The 14008-nt window shown below is 32.7% G+C and overlaps 1 long non-coding RNA gene and 1 pseudogene across 2 annotated transcripts; one reads left to right on the plus strand and one right to left on the minus strand.

The window, feature by feature from the left end:
* Nucleotides 1-18: 18 nt before the first annotated feature.
* LOC114271977 (glutathione S-transferase PARB-like) lies at nucleotides 19-3578 on the minus strand (annotated as a pseudogene). Its single transcript, XR_014341700.1, has 3 exons — nucleotides 3255-3578; nucleotides 914-962; nucleotides 19-668 (listed from the first exon to the last, which is right to left on the minus strand). The product of XR_014341700.1 is annotated as a glutathione S-transferase PARB-like (transcript).
* A 1087-nt stretch (nucleotides 3579-4665) lies between these two features.
* LOC145801561 (uncharacterized) lies at nucleotides 4666-5817 on the plus strand. The gene is made up of 2 exons (XR_014343173.1): nucleotides 4666-5247; nucleotides 5612-5817. It is a non-coding gene; the product is annotated as an uncharacterized LOC145801561 (long non-coding RNA).
* Nucleotides 5818-14008: the final 8191 nt, after the last annotated feature.

The raw sequence follows: 14008 nt of genomic DNA on the forward strand, positions 1-14008 counted from the left end.
AAGTACTCTGCACAATCCAAACGCTCGACAAACATAGGAAACTTTTACTTATTGATGGTCCTCGATCAAGATACCAAATTATTTCAGATTTCACTCACAAAGCTACTGTTTTCTCATCCCACTGAAAGGATGAAGAAAGACAGGATAGACAAGAAACAAAACAGAGAGACATAGACAATTAAGAACACAAAAGTCCGGTAGTAGAGACAGCATCATGTGCTTAATTGTTGGTTTGCATTGCCACAACCTTCAACCAGGCCGGCCTTGACAGGATATCAGCACACCAAGCACTCACATGTGGGCGCGAATCGAAGAGCTTCTTAGCCTGAGTACCCATCAAGATTTGAGTGTTGGGCAGGTGATGCAGATCAGCCAAGGTGAAGCAGTCTCCACCAATGTACTCGGAGTGAGCCAGCTGAGCCTCATACACGTCCAAAACCTTAGCCAGCGTCGCCTTGTTCTCCTCCACTACTGAAGCATCCATTGTCATGCCAATCAGTGGTTTAATAGCTAGCTCCCAACTCAGCTTCGAAGCCACAGGATCAAACTGGTGAGCCTCCACCTCCATCCACACGGATAGGATTGCCATCTTCTTCAGGTCCTGGCATATAACTGATTCCCTTTGTCCGCATATGTGCGTGCGATGTATTGGTTAATTGCTCTTGACTCTGTAATCCAACCACCTAAGACACCATAAAATATGGGCACACATAATTAGAACACAAAAAATGCATTGTGTAATTGAGATTTGTTTTAAACATGATCTCAATTTGTTTTAAACATGATTCATACCCACATCCGGAATGAATCAGCCATACAAATACAATGTAAAATTTTAAGTTTATATGTAGCTAGCATTTCATTGATCATATCAATTAATCAGTGCATATAGTAGCTAGGCATCAGTTTATACCAAAGAGCTTCAGATCTCCATCTTCTAAGGCCGGTACTTGACCAAATGGCTACATCAAGACCACAAACAATTGTTAGAACTATATTTGAAATAAGAAAAAGAAAATAGACTACACGTACCCAGTGCATGGCTTGATTTAGAGCATCTCTAACGGTAGTAGGCATTTTACCTATCTAAATATTACTATAAAGTATATATTTTATTTTGCCTATCAACTGTTTTATGTTTTTACTCCAACCATGCTCTTTATTTTAGCTATTTATCTAAATACTATTAATTTTATAGAATGCCATGTCAATAACAAAGATGGAGGGAAATGATCCTAATGATTGAATACATTTTGCCTAGCGTTGAAGGCTAGCTACATGTAGCTAGTGAATATGAGTTGAGCCAAAATGCCTAATCATATGCCTAGTACATTGGAATTGAAAAAAGTGAATCATACTAGGCATTTTAACTAACAAGTATCATATACCTAGTGCATTGGAGATGCTCAGCATTTGGATCATGCATTTTGATAGAAATTTTAAAATGAAATAAGATTTTTTTTTTTTTTTTTTTTCAAATTACTATCCAAATCTTACACTACAACAAAAAGCACCAATGGCGACTAAAAAAATGAATTTCGTCGCTGAAAGTTGCACAAATGGCGACTAAATCCATTTTAGTCGCCAAAAATGAAGACTTTTGGCGACTAAAACCATTTAGTAGCCAAATGTATACGTATTGGCGACTAAAAATCAGTTTGGTCGCCTATTATATGGGTTTCAGCGACTAACACAATTTTCGTCGCCAAAAGTGATGGTTTTTGCCGACTAAAACAATTTAGTAGCCAAAGGTGCTGGTTTTAGCGACTAAAAAACAGGTTGGTCGCTGAATGTGCAGGTTTTTGGCTACAAAAAAAAAAATTAGTAGCTAAAAACTGACAATTGCCGACTAAAACAGGTTTAGTAGCCAAAAAGTGACATTTTTGGCGACTAAAAACAGATTTAGTCGCCAAAACTGCTTTATTTTTAAATGGAACTTAATTTTTTAGCGACAAAAAATAATTAGTAGCTGATAATTATAGCATTGGCGACTAAAAATTGATTTTAGTCGCCAAAAGTGGCCCAAATTTTTTTTTAATAAATCATTTATTTTTTACATAAATTATATTTGAATAAAAATAATTATATTTATAAATATTGTTTTGTATTAATATCGGACAATATACTATATAAATAATATATATTTCATATATATTCATGTGATGTGTAGTGGCATAGTGGAGGGAGTGTGTTGTTAAATGTTTGGAATGTTGGACGGCTGCAGTTCGAAACTCAGAAATCGCAAGAAAATGGGATTTTTTTTTTTTTGACGGAAACACCTTCGGCGACTAAAAAGTTAGTCGCCAAAAGTCTTTATTTTGGCGACTAAACGGTTTAGTCGGCATTTGATTGAGTATTGGCGACTAAATTATTAGTCAGTAAATGTATGATTTTCAAAAGTGTAAAACACTATTGGCGACTAAATTATTGGTCACTAAAGGGGCTCCTTTTTGCCGACTAAAACAGGTTTAGTCGCCAATACCTCCCGCGACCATTTATTGGCGACAAAGGCAGCGACTAAAAGTTTTAGTCGGGGAAACCCAAAACTTGATTTTTAGCGACTAAAAATGGACCTTTGGCGACTAAAAATTTAGTCGCCAAAGGTGATTTTTCTTGTAGTGTTAGAGCCAAATACATCGTAACTGCTTTCCTAACAAAAGAAACAAGACACAGTTTTTATTTATTTATCGATATTTTTTTTTTATTACAATCATATTAGCTAATTAAGAAAGACAAACAATTTTGGCCCTTCAAATGTTAATATTTATTTATACAATTTTTGCATATAAGAATTAAGAAGGGAAGAGGCTACCAACTTGGACTAACCCATTGACTAGAATTCTTACCCTATTTTAGCAGATCAAAGTTCAATTTTTTGTCACAGGCAAAACTTCTTCTCCCCACACCAAAAATAGAAAACTCAACAAAACTTACTCTCCCCAATCTACCCCATACCCAAAAAAGAGACCATAGGCTTGTTCGATTTGGCTCTAAAATCTTAAATTTTAGTGTGAATTTGTTGTGGAAGGAAAAAAAAAAAAAAGCAACAGAAATGTGAAAAAAGTTGAGCTTTTCCTTCTATTTTTCTTTTCTTCCACGAATCCTTACTAAAATCATAAATTCAAAACACAACATTGGTGGTGGTGTGCTTTCCTTGGTCATATAGACTTTGTTGATGACAATCATATAATATGAGCTAAGAAAGACAAGTATGTGTATGGTTTTGAGTTGATGATGTTTTGTTTATCTACTACATTGAGAGAAAGGAAATGAGGTTGTTTGTGCTCGCCGGATCTCATGTCAACCGGAACAAACTCGAACTCGAGCTCTTTCTCGTTTAGGCAAACAAACACTCGCTGTGCTGCCGTCGACATTACACTTCCGTGGACCTTCATTGTCGCGGAACTGTTTGATAATAGATCAAAAAACCAAAGAGAAAAAGAATATGAAAGAGAGAATATGAGGGAGAGAATGATATCTGAGGCTAAAGAGTTGATGTACGAATTTTTATAAGGTGAGAATGGGCCATCACTTTTTCATCTTCTTGCATTACTGCGATATGGGTGGGTGACCACGTTCCTCTTTTTACACAATACTTTAATTGGGTTGATCCACTTATAAATATGATAAAATTAAAAAAATTATAATAATTGAATTTAATTAATGATACAATGTGCTCTTTAAGGATTGGAATCATTAAAAATATTCATTGTGTTTGGTTCCTATTTTCTAAACTTATTTTTTTTGAAAATTTTGAAATTTTTGTTTGATTATTTTGAAAACCGGACAAAGTTTTCAAAATCTAGCTTCTGGTTGCTTTTCTTGAGTTTATTCCTCACTTGACCAGCCAGAGCAGCAGTAGTACAGTTTATATGACTCTACTCCTAGACGGATCAGGGGTGACTATTGTAGTCCCTCACTGCGGTATTTGCCATGCATGTAAAACGACACCGTTTTACGTTTTGTATTTGTGTTTTCAAGGGTCATTAATTACTGTACCAACTATCCCATTAAGATTAGGTGATATCCTAAAAGCACAATGGGTGATGTAGAGTTTATTACTGATTTTACTTTTTTAATGTGTGGTTCATATTAGAGGAAGAATGAACAGGTAAACTATGTCATTTTGATTATTTTTGAAGCAAACAATTCAAATAATTTTCAAATAGACTTAATTAGTAAAAAAAATTATAACAAAATAAAAAACACTCATTAGTTTTTTTGTATAATTTTATATTTTTTTGAAGTTGAATAACTTTTAAAATTTTAAAAATATCTTCTTTAATATTTATTTTTGTCAAACTAAATTGGATTTTTTTAAAAGATTAATTTTGAAATTAAAATCAAACAAATTATACATGTTTTGACTATTTCAAAATTTGCTTAAATGCATCAAAAGTGTAATTGAAAGGGGGAATGCAATCTAAAAAGAATGAGTATCTTTTACTTTATTATAATTTTTTATTTAAAAATTATTTGAATTGTTTGCTTAAAAAATAATCGGGTAATTTAACTGTTCATTCTTTCCTTAATATGAAATAAAAGGTAAAATAGGTTACAAACTTTATATACCACCTAATACTAGTGTGATGGTTGGTACTGCCTCACCCTCACTATTGAAAAAAATGTAAAGCAAACTTTATATCACCCCTTTTGTCTTTAGTATACCACCTAATACTAGTGTGATGGTTGGTACTGCCTTCACCCTCACTATTGAAAAAAATTGTAAAACAGTGCCGTTTTACGTGTACGGCAAGCACTGCAGTGAGGGACTACCCCTAATCCCGAGTCCGGATCCCCTCCTTATCACCTCTCCTTCATCTCCTTCTTGCAATGGCTGAGATCAGCCGTTGCAAATCCAACGGCTAAAAAAAAAATTAAAACAAATTCAATTTGGCTTTCCCGCCCAAAGTGCAACAGAGCTATACAGCTTTATACACAGTCTCCTTCTCACTCAGCCTCTTTCTCCTCTACCAAACCCACCATTACCGGTGACCTACCATCACTGGTGACCCACTCCCAACGACGGAGAGAAGCTCCTAAAACACCGACGAGAAGCTCCCGACCTCTGTTTTCCTTCTTTCTCTCTCTTGATTTTCTTCTAAACCTTAGGCTGGTGGACAGAGGTCATATTTATATAAATTAATTGATGTTTCTTATTCATTAACCTTGGCTCTGGAAATATGAGAAGATTGATAAGTGATTGGGGTTTGAAGCTTTCTTTTCTTTAGCTATCTTGTTCCAAAGGTTTTATAGTTCAAAACTTCATACAAACCTCAAGTTATTTTTGTTGTCATTTTGCCTTCACTGATACTCTCTGCACCTCTAAAATGTTGTGGTATTTGTTGTTTGTTGCAGAGATCTGTTGTCCATTAATGCTTTGAACCTATTTACTATGTATATACAAATTGTCTCAAAGAGGGTAGTTGTTCTATTGGAAATTAATTTTAAAAGTTGCATGCTGGGACCATTCTCTATGTATTTTGCAAAAGAAAATTCACTCTATTTGCTTTTCTTTTATGAGTTTTCTTGATATGGGTTGTCAAGCTTTTTGTTTGTTTGCTTTTCTTTTAGTTTGCTGTTGTGTTTTTTAATTTTTTTTCCTTTTTAGGCTATCGACAGGCACAAAGAGGCGGAACGCACTGGAAATTTCAGAGCAGCTCATACACGAAGGTTTCTTCCTTAATGTTGCTGGTCAAACTGTTGCTGTTCATATTGCTGTTCATCATGTTGAAAATTGTTCATCATGTTGAAATTGGGCTGGAAAGGGTGTTTTATTAATGTTGTTGATGTAACTTATAGAATTGGTGTTGGAACTCATAGATTGGTGTTCATAGTTGTTATTTTGTAATTTGTATTTTGTATTTATAGATTGGTGTTCCATTTTGTTGCTGAAATTGATAATGTGTGGAGAATTGAATGGAAAATGGAACTCAGGACCATTTGGCTTCTGATATACATTTATCCATTTAGCAAGATTGGTGAGGTTGATTTGAGTCTAGTGTTTCTTCTTTTTTTGGCACAGGAGTAAATCCAAACATTAAGCAAAATGACCATAGTTTTACTACATAAAAGTAGTGCTTGCTTGGACATACTAGTCAAAATTTAAACTGGACATCCGTAAAAATTAATGAAAATATTAAAAGAAGTTTGCAAAAAAGAAACACAAGTCAAAATTTAATTATTAAATATTAAAAAAAAATTTGACAAATTTTGGTTTATTTGTCTTTGGTGAATTTTTTGGGGTCAAATTTTAGCAGATGGCAGCAGCAGCATGGAATGCTTCTCTAAAATTCATTTGATGGACTTGGTCAATACAAAACTCATCTCATTAATATAGACCCATCATCCAAACAATCACATGATGCAAAGCTCCAACATACAAATTGTTTAAGCTAGTTATATCAAACTAGTTATATCAGAAAACCATTCAAAATCATCCGTCAAAATCATCTATAATTCTTTAACACTTTTGAACATGTAACTAAATCAACATTTCATTGAGGCATTTAAACAAACATCTGAAATTCACAAATAACTCAACCCAAAATTCTATAGATCAATAGCCACTGCAAATCCACAGACTTACAAATCATTATAAAAATAAGAAAAAAAAACCTAAAATGCAGATTTCTATTTCTCCAAGCCACTGCAAATCCACAGACTTACAAATCATTATGCAAATAAGAAGAAAAAAAAAACTAAAATGCAAATTTCTATTTCTTCAACCATCTTCAGTTTTCAGATTGACTCCTATTTTCTGGTGAAATCTCGTCAATGACTTTCAAATCAACGAACGATGTAAGGGAGAGCAGAGTTGCTATACCAAGTGGTGGCAATAATAGTAGACGACGACGACGACGACGACGACGACGACGACAGTGGTGAATGGTTCCGGTGATCATCGGCGCTGGCGGTGGCTTTTGTTTGTTATGCAAGTGTGAAGAAATGGAGAGAGAGAGAGAGAGAGAGAGAAGAGATTGAATGAGGAAGACAGAGAAATGTGTATATATATAAGTTAGGTTTGAAATCAGAATTTTCAAACTTCCCTCTATTTCCAAGGCTGCAAATGGTTTGGTCTCAGCCGTTGCAAGGAGGAGATGAAGGAGAGGTGATAAGGAGGGGATCCGGACTCCCTAATCCCTCATGGACTGCCTATTGCTTTCTTTATTACCTTCACCAAACCATTTGCAGCCTTGGAAATACAAATTTATGAATTGGAAATTGAAAATACAAATTTATGAATTTCAACACCTTAAAATTATGTTGTAAGTATTAAACAAATTACATAGAATTAAATTTTTATAAATGTTATGCATAAAATTTATTTTATCATAAAATACCGTAACATTAACACAAACATGTGTAACATTATCAGAAATTGGCAATAAGAAAATGTCCAAATTTTTTGAATTTGATGTTGCAAAGGTTTGTAAGTTGGTTACGATTTTTTTTAATGCCAATTTGTAAAAAAAAGTAACATCATCAGAAATTGGCATAAGAAAATGTTCAAATTTTTTGTATTTGATGTTGCAAAAGTTTGTAAGTTGGTTATGATGTTTTTTAGGAAAAATTAGTCTAAGGTCTCTCTCTCATTTTTAGTAATGGAAGAGATCCACAATATTATTTTATGATGTCTAAAGCCCCTCAACCCCCATACCCATATATCACAGAGAAATTTGACTTTCTCAAATCAAACTTCATTTTTCTTTCTCTACTTCAATGCTGTTTAAACCCTAGCTCTCACCAATCTTCTCCTTCTCTCTCTACAAAAATGGAAAACAACGGTCAACTACTCGCTGAGATTGTGATTTTGAAACGTATGATTTAATATATTGCGAAAAAATGGTCTGATCCACTCGCTGATATGAATGCTTTTTATGATTTCATCAAGAAATCGCTGCACATTGATGTTAGCAAAACCCAATTGTTTGAAAAAGTGAGGAGGTTGAAGAAGAAGTATAAGAACAATGCTAGCAAGAGTAAAATGGGCGAGGATCGGATTTTTTCGAAGGCTCATGAACAAAAAACGTATGAATTGTCGAAAAAGATATGGTTTGGTGGAGCTAAGTCTGTAGGTGTTGATAGTGCAAAGGTTAATGGAAAAGCAAAGAAGAATCAGAGTCATAGAGCTATTGCAGCTTCACCAAGGGGTTGGTAGTGGGAAGGAAGAAACAAAAATGCAGGTTGAGCCAAGTGTAGGGGTGTCTCTCTCATAATTTAACTTGGTTTTCAATTTTTTCGTCTGTGAATTTTGTATTTTTCTACAACTTGTGTTTAGCTCATATTCACTGTAATTTATGTGACTGAATGGGAATTGGTTCTTGTTCTGTTTTGTTTCTATGAAATTTTCCTCCCAGATTTGGTCATATTGAATCTTAATTAAGTTTGTTTGTGCTAGAACTTTTGGTAAATTTGTTTTCTTGTTAGATTGTTCTTCTTTACTCTTTTGGGAATTGCTTATTCCAAGGCATATTTTGGGAAGTGATTTTGTTTTGGAATTTCTCTGGATTCCCAGAATTTCTCTGAGGAAGGAGAAGATGATGAGCAAAGAAGATGATGATGAAGGCTTTAAAAAATTTTTTGGGAAGTCAAAATTTCTCTGGACTTCTCAGAATTTTCTCTGGACAAAGAAAATGATGAAGGCTTTAGGAATTTCTTTGGACTTCTCAAAATTTCTCTGGACAAAGAAGATGATGAAAGCTTTTGGAATTTCTTTGGGAAGTCCAAAATTTCTTTGGACTTCTCAGACTTTCTCTGGACAAAGAAGATGATGAATGCTTTAGAATTTCTCTCCGACTTCTCAGAAATTCTCTGGATAAAGAAGATGATGAAGGCTTTAGGAATTTCTCTGGACTTCTTAGAATTTCTCTGGACAAAGATGAAGGCTTAAGATAGAAATTTCTCTGGAAAGTTCAAAATTTCTCTGAAGAGTGAAGTAAAGAGAAATTTTCATTCTCTGGGCTGAATTTTCCTTAGATCGATGTTAAGGGACCTTAGACATTATGAAAATACTGAGTGTCCTTTATGCTATAAAATCTTAATACCAGGGACTTTAAAAAAAAACCCTTTTTTTTTATGCCAATTTGTAAAAAAATTATATTTTCTATGATTTAAATGAGTGGAAATTTTATGATAAAGTCACACATTTAATAATAGTATATGTACCCATAAATAGATACATACCAAATTATACTTTCATACATATATATATATATATATATATAAAACTAACATGGGAGTATTTTTTGATGTGACAAAATTTTTTTTTTAAAATTGTCTCTCTCCTTAAGTTGGAGGGTAACTTAAATTTGTAATAATACATTTTTTTGAAAACCAAATAAAGATCTTTTTTCAAAATAGAGTTTTCAAATCATTTTTTGAAAAAATAATTCAAAAAAATGGAACCAAACATGATGTTTTAAATTATAAATAAATAATTAGACAATTAAAAAAAGTAATTGTCTAATTTCACAAGTGCTTGCATCTAGGTCCAAATTCTTCCCGCATGTGGGGTATTTGTGACCTCCCCGTGAGGTTTGAGGTTCAAACCTTATAGTTCTTCTACACCCAAGTTTTTAAAGAGGGTTAATTTTGTAATCAATAATAAAAAATCATACATCAATTAATTTAGCAATTTTCTTTCTAATCCAGCCATGTATCAAATTAAAATCATTTATTTTTATTATATAATTTTTATATTTTGATTTTGATTTTATCATTAATTTTATTAACTTGAATTACATTTCATAAGTTAATAACTAATCAATTAAATAATGTCCCTACCACTATTGTTTCTAGAATAATCAGTTGTAATATTCTTCTTTTGATCTTGAAAATTCCTTTTAAAATGGAAGTTGAAGAAGAGTGCTGCCACTGTTAAAAGCAAAAAAAAACATGCATCATGGTTTCATTAATGACTTTCCAGCAACCTTATATCATCACCCACATGTTATATTACTCACCATTCAATTTTCATACTAATTTGGTAAAAAAAAAAAAAAAGTCAAACTACCCTTGGTAGACGAGCAAGTGTTTTTGTGGCCCTCCAATGGACCATGAGGTTTGGGGTTGAAGCCCTAAGATCACAAGCCCAACTTTTTAGAAAGGGTTAACTTTTGGAGAACTTATTCAAAAGTCCAAGCTCAACATATCATGGTCCATTTAGTCTCAAAACAAATTTAATACTCCATTAAGTCCTCAAATTATCAATTAGACGAAAATACCCACACTATATCATCCAATTTACACGTGCGCAACCTTCACCCACGATCATCTCAGTCTGATCAGTACGCTGTCACATCTCCGCCGCTCGACTCTGCATTCTCACTCCTCCATCTCTCCATTATTCGACTCCACTCCCTCTAAAACCCTACCCTAACCACAAAACAAACCCGCTCATCTTCTCCAATCATTGACTCTTACCAACACAACACCAAGCCGTTCATCTTCTCTAATCGGCGACTCTCAACAACACGAACCATCACCACTCTGAAGAAATTTCATAGTTCCTGACTTCCGATTCACAGAAATGGGGAAAAAAAGTAATATCTCTCTTCACCTATTATTTTTCATTCAAATTTGTACATTATTCTTTCATATTTCGTATATACCGTTTCAATAACACTTTCATAAACAAACCCTTGTAAAACACATTTTACATACTTTAAAATGTATAAACCTTCTTTTATATATAATCCCCCATTTTAAAACATTCTAGTCCCCTATTTTTAAACATTCTAATCCACTGTTTTTACACATAAATCCCTATTTTTACACATTCAACTCATTGCTCTTATTCTTGTTGTTCTTGCTTTTTGTTGTTCTTAAATATTAGTTTTTCTTCTTCGTATCGTTGCTACATTTCATTGAATACTTCATATTCTCATTGTTATTGTTGTTGTTTACAAAATATAATGGACTGTTCTTATTGTTGATATTGTTTATAAAAACTGAAACATCAGACAGTTTCATTTCATCACTCTACAAATAACATATCTAAATTTATTCAAACTGCAAATGAAACTGCAAAATTACACAGTTTAATCACTACTCAAAATAAATAGGTAACTTATTATAAATTGCAAATCAAATTGTCAAATTATATAGTTTTGTAACTGTTAACAATAAATAGATATAACTTCATATTAAACTACATATAAAACTACAAAATTATACATTTTTGTCACTATATTACTCATGCCCTGCTGTCGCTTTCATTTTTTCAGAAATAGCTGTTGGAAGATATTGGAAGAAAAAACCCCGTATGCCCAAAAATCCAATCAGGGATTTAAGTATCTCCCATTTTGAAAGTCCTTCACCTGTATCCACTGGAATGCCACCAAAATCTCCCCCTCCACAAAAAACCCAACCACCACAACCAAAAATAACCAAAAAAACCCACAAAACAACCACACCACCTACAAGAAAAAACCCAAGAACTACACCACAGACCCCACCCACACCTCCAACCACACAAAAAAAACAAACAAAAGAAAGCCAATAAAAACACAACAAGCTCCTCCAACCAAAAAAAAGAAAGCTCCAAGAAAGCCAATCAACTCCCCAAACAAAAACCAAGCCATCAAAAGGGAAAAAAGGAGCAGTCCCTGCAAAGAGAGTCCAACAGTTTAATTACCATTCCAACATCGGAACAGTAATCAAACTGTTGAAGGGGGCCAAATTCACAAAAGCCCAACAGACAGAGCTGGAAAAAATTTCCTTTTTGGCCCATTATAAATGCTTTCTCCTTAACATAACTGAAGACCTCTTGGTGCAGATGCTACAATTCTATTGTAGCAGAAATGACAACACTCTACAACAAAAGAAAAAAAGCATTTATACTTGACAAAAAGGAAATGAAACTCAGAAACAGTGATGTCAGGTGCATTTTTGGTATCGACTGTGGAGAAGACAGCATCACCACCAAATCCTATGCAAGACCAAAGGATTTTGAGCTTGCATTTTACAAACGAAAATGCAAATCAGTAAAAAGATTAGATGGCAAGTCATTAACCAAAATGTTTCAACAAACAAAAAACGGAAAATCAATCAATGATCATTAAGATCTTGCAAGGGTCATCACCTTTTACTTGTACTTGAAACTTCTCATGCCTCACTACAACAAAAATGACTTTTTATAGCATGCAATGAATGCTATCATAAGTAAATTATAGCATTCGGTGGAATGCTATGTTAGCCCATGTTATTAAAAGTCTTTAATTTTTTATAACATTCATAAAATGCTATGAATGAATGCTATGAAAAGTGTATAATAGCATTCTTGGAATGCTATGATATGGTACGAAATTATTAAAAAAAAATATAATCATAGCAATTTGTGCATGCTATGAAATATCTTTTATAGAAATCTAATAATGTTATCATATATCTGATTGTAACTATATATGAATGTTATATTGTATTTTGCTAATAAAAAGTGTGTGTTTTTTTTTTAATTTTTTTTTAATTTTTTTTTAATTTTTCCATATAGAAAATCCCGAAGCAACCAAGGCTCTCAAAATATTTTCATCTATTACACAAAAAAATGTATCATCAAGAGGAAAACATTCAACACAAATTTCATTAAAGCATCCAAGTAATTACATTGTTTTACCAAAGCACCAAAATATAATCTCCATATCCGTAAAGGGTTATAAACAATTTAGATCTCTAACATAACCATGTACAACTGAAAATAAGGTATACATTCATTTATCTTCTTCACCTACAACTTTCATCCTTCAAACTTCATTTTTTGGTGAGTTTAGTCCCTCTTTATTTGCGAAGCCACCAACAACAACACCAAAATGAAATTCCCTGGTCAACAAAAGCATTTGGAAAAAATGGTGGCTGATTACAATTCAGAAATCCTAAGGATTCAATCTTGGCTTAGTACCTAAGAAAAAAAAATTGATGATACCATTCTAAAACCCTAGTAAGCAGGAATATTTATACTACTAAACTAATGAAATTTCACCAAAAAATTAAAGCAAAATGGTTGGGAGCACTAGGGGGAGCACTAATGATGTGGCAGTGGGACCCGCCCACTGCCTACGCCTTTTTTTTTTTGGTATTCCCAATACATTAGTGCTATTAGTGGTGCTTTTTTTAGTGGTATGAATCATTGTTAAAAATTAAATTCAAAAGAGAAATAAACAAGCCATATTAAAATTAGTTTCTAAAGATTGGCAAATAAAATTGTGATTTGCAGAAATAATTGGCGGAAGGTAAAACACATAAAAAGTAGTCAATTTATAAAGCAATAGGCAATGTCCCAATAATTCCAAATTTTCAATAAACTTCATGAAATATAAAATAAACTAATGTTCCTATGTTTATGGATACAAATATGATATGCCCTATAATTTTAAAATTTTTCTTAGCTCATCAACAACATGAAAATTACTAATCATATTAGCAGGGAATTCAAACCTGTAAATTTATCATTTCTCTCATTGCAACCTGCTCAACAGCCATGGCTATCAACCTATTCCAGCAAAAAAATAACTTGGCATCATATTTCAAATTTAATTAGAATTGAGTAAAACTCTTATTGGTACTAAGTCAAAATTAATAGAATAGAATTGAAAGAAGCAGCATCAAAAGGAATACTAAGTTAAAACTTTTAAAACTAACAATTAAAATTGGCCCAGGTGTTAAATCATATATAAACTACTCTATCTATTAATTAGATCCTGCATATTATAAAGCATTAAACAAAATGCAAAAAACAAAAATATTAGTTTCATAATCAATGACATATTGAATCTTCTAGTAACTTATTTCCAAGCACCAAAAAAAAAAAAAAAAAATTATAACTAATTAAGGGAAAATTATTAAATATTGTAGCAGCACTATGTGTACATGACATTCCTGACAAATGAAAAATCATAACTCACATTTTTTAATTACCTAACAAGGGTCAATCATTATATTCATCATGTAAAAAATATTCATCTGTGATTGATTTGAAATATCACATAATTTTTGTTTTTATTTTTTTCAT

Source organism: Camellia sinensis, chromosome 10, assembly GCF_055761805.1.
Source record: "Camellia sinensis isolate YWXY chromosome 10, ASM5576180v1, whole genome shotgun sequence".
Lineage (NCBI taxonomy): Eukaryota > Viridiplantae > Streptophyta > Magnoliopsida > Ericales > Theaceae > Camellia > Camellia sinensis.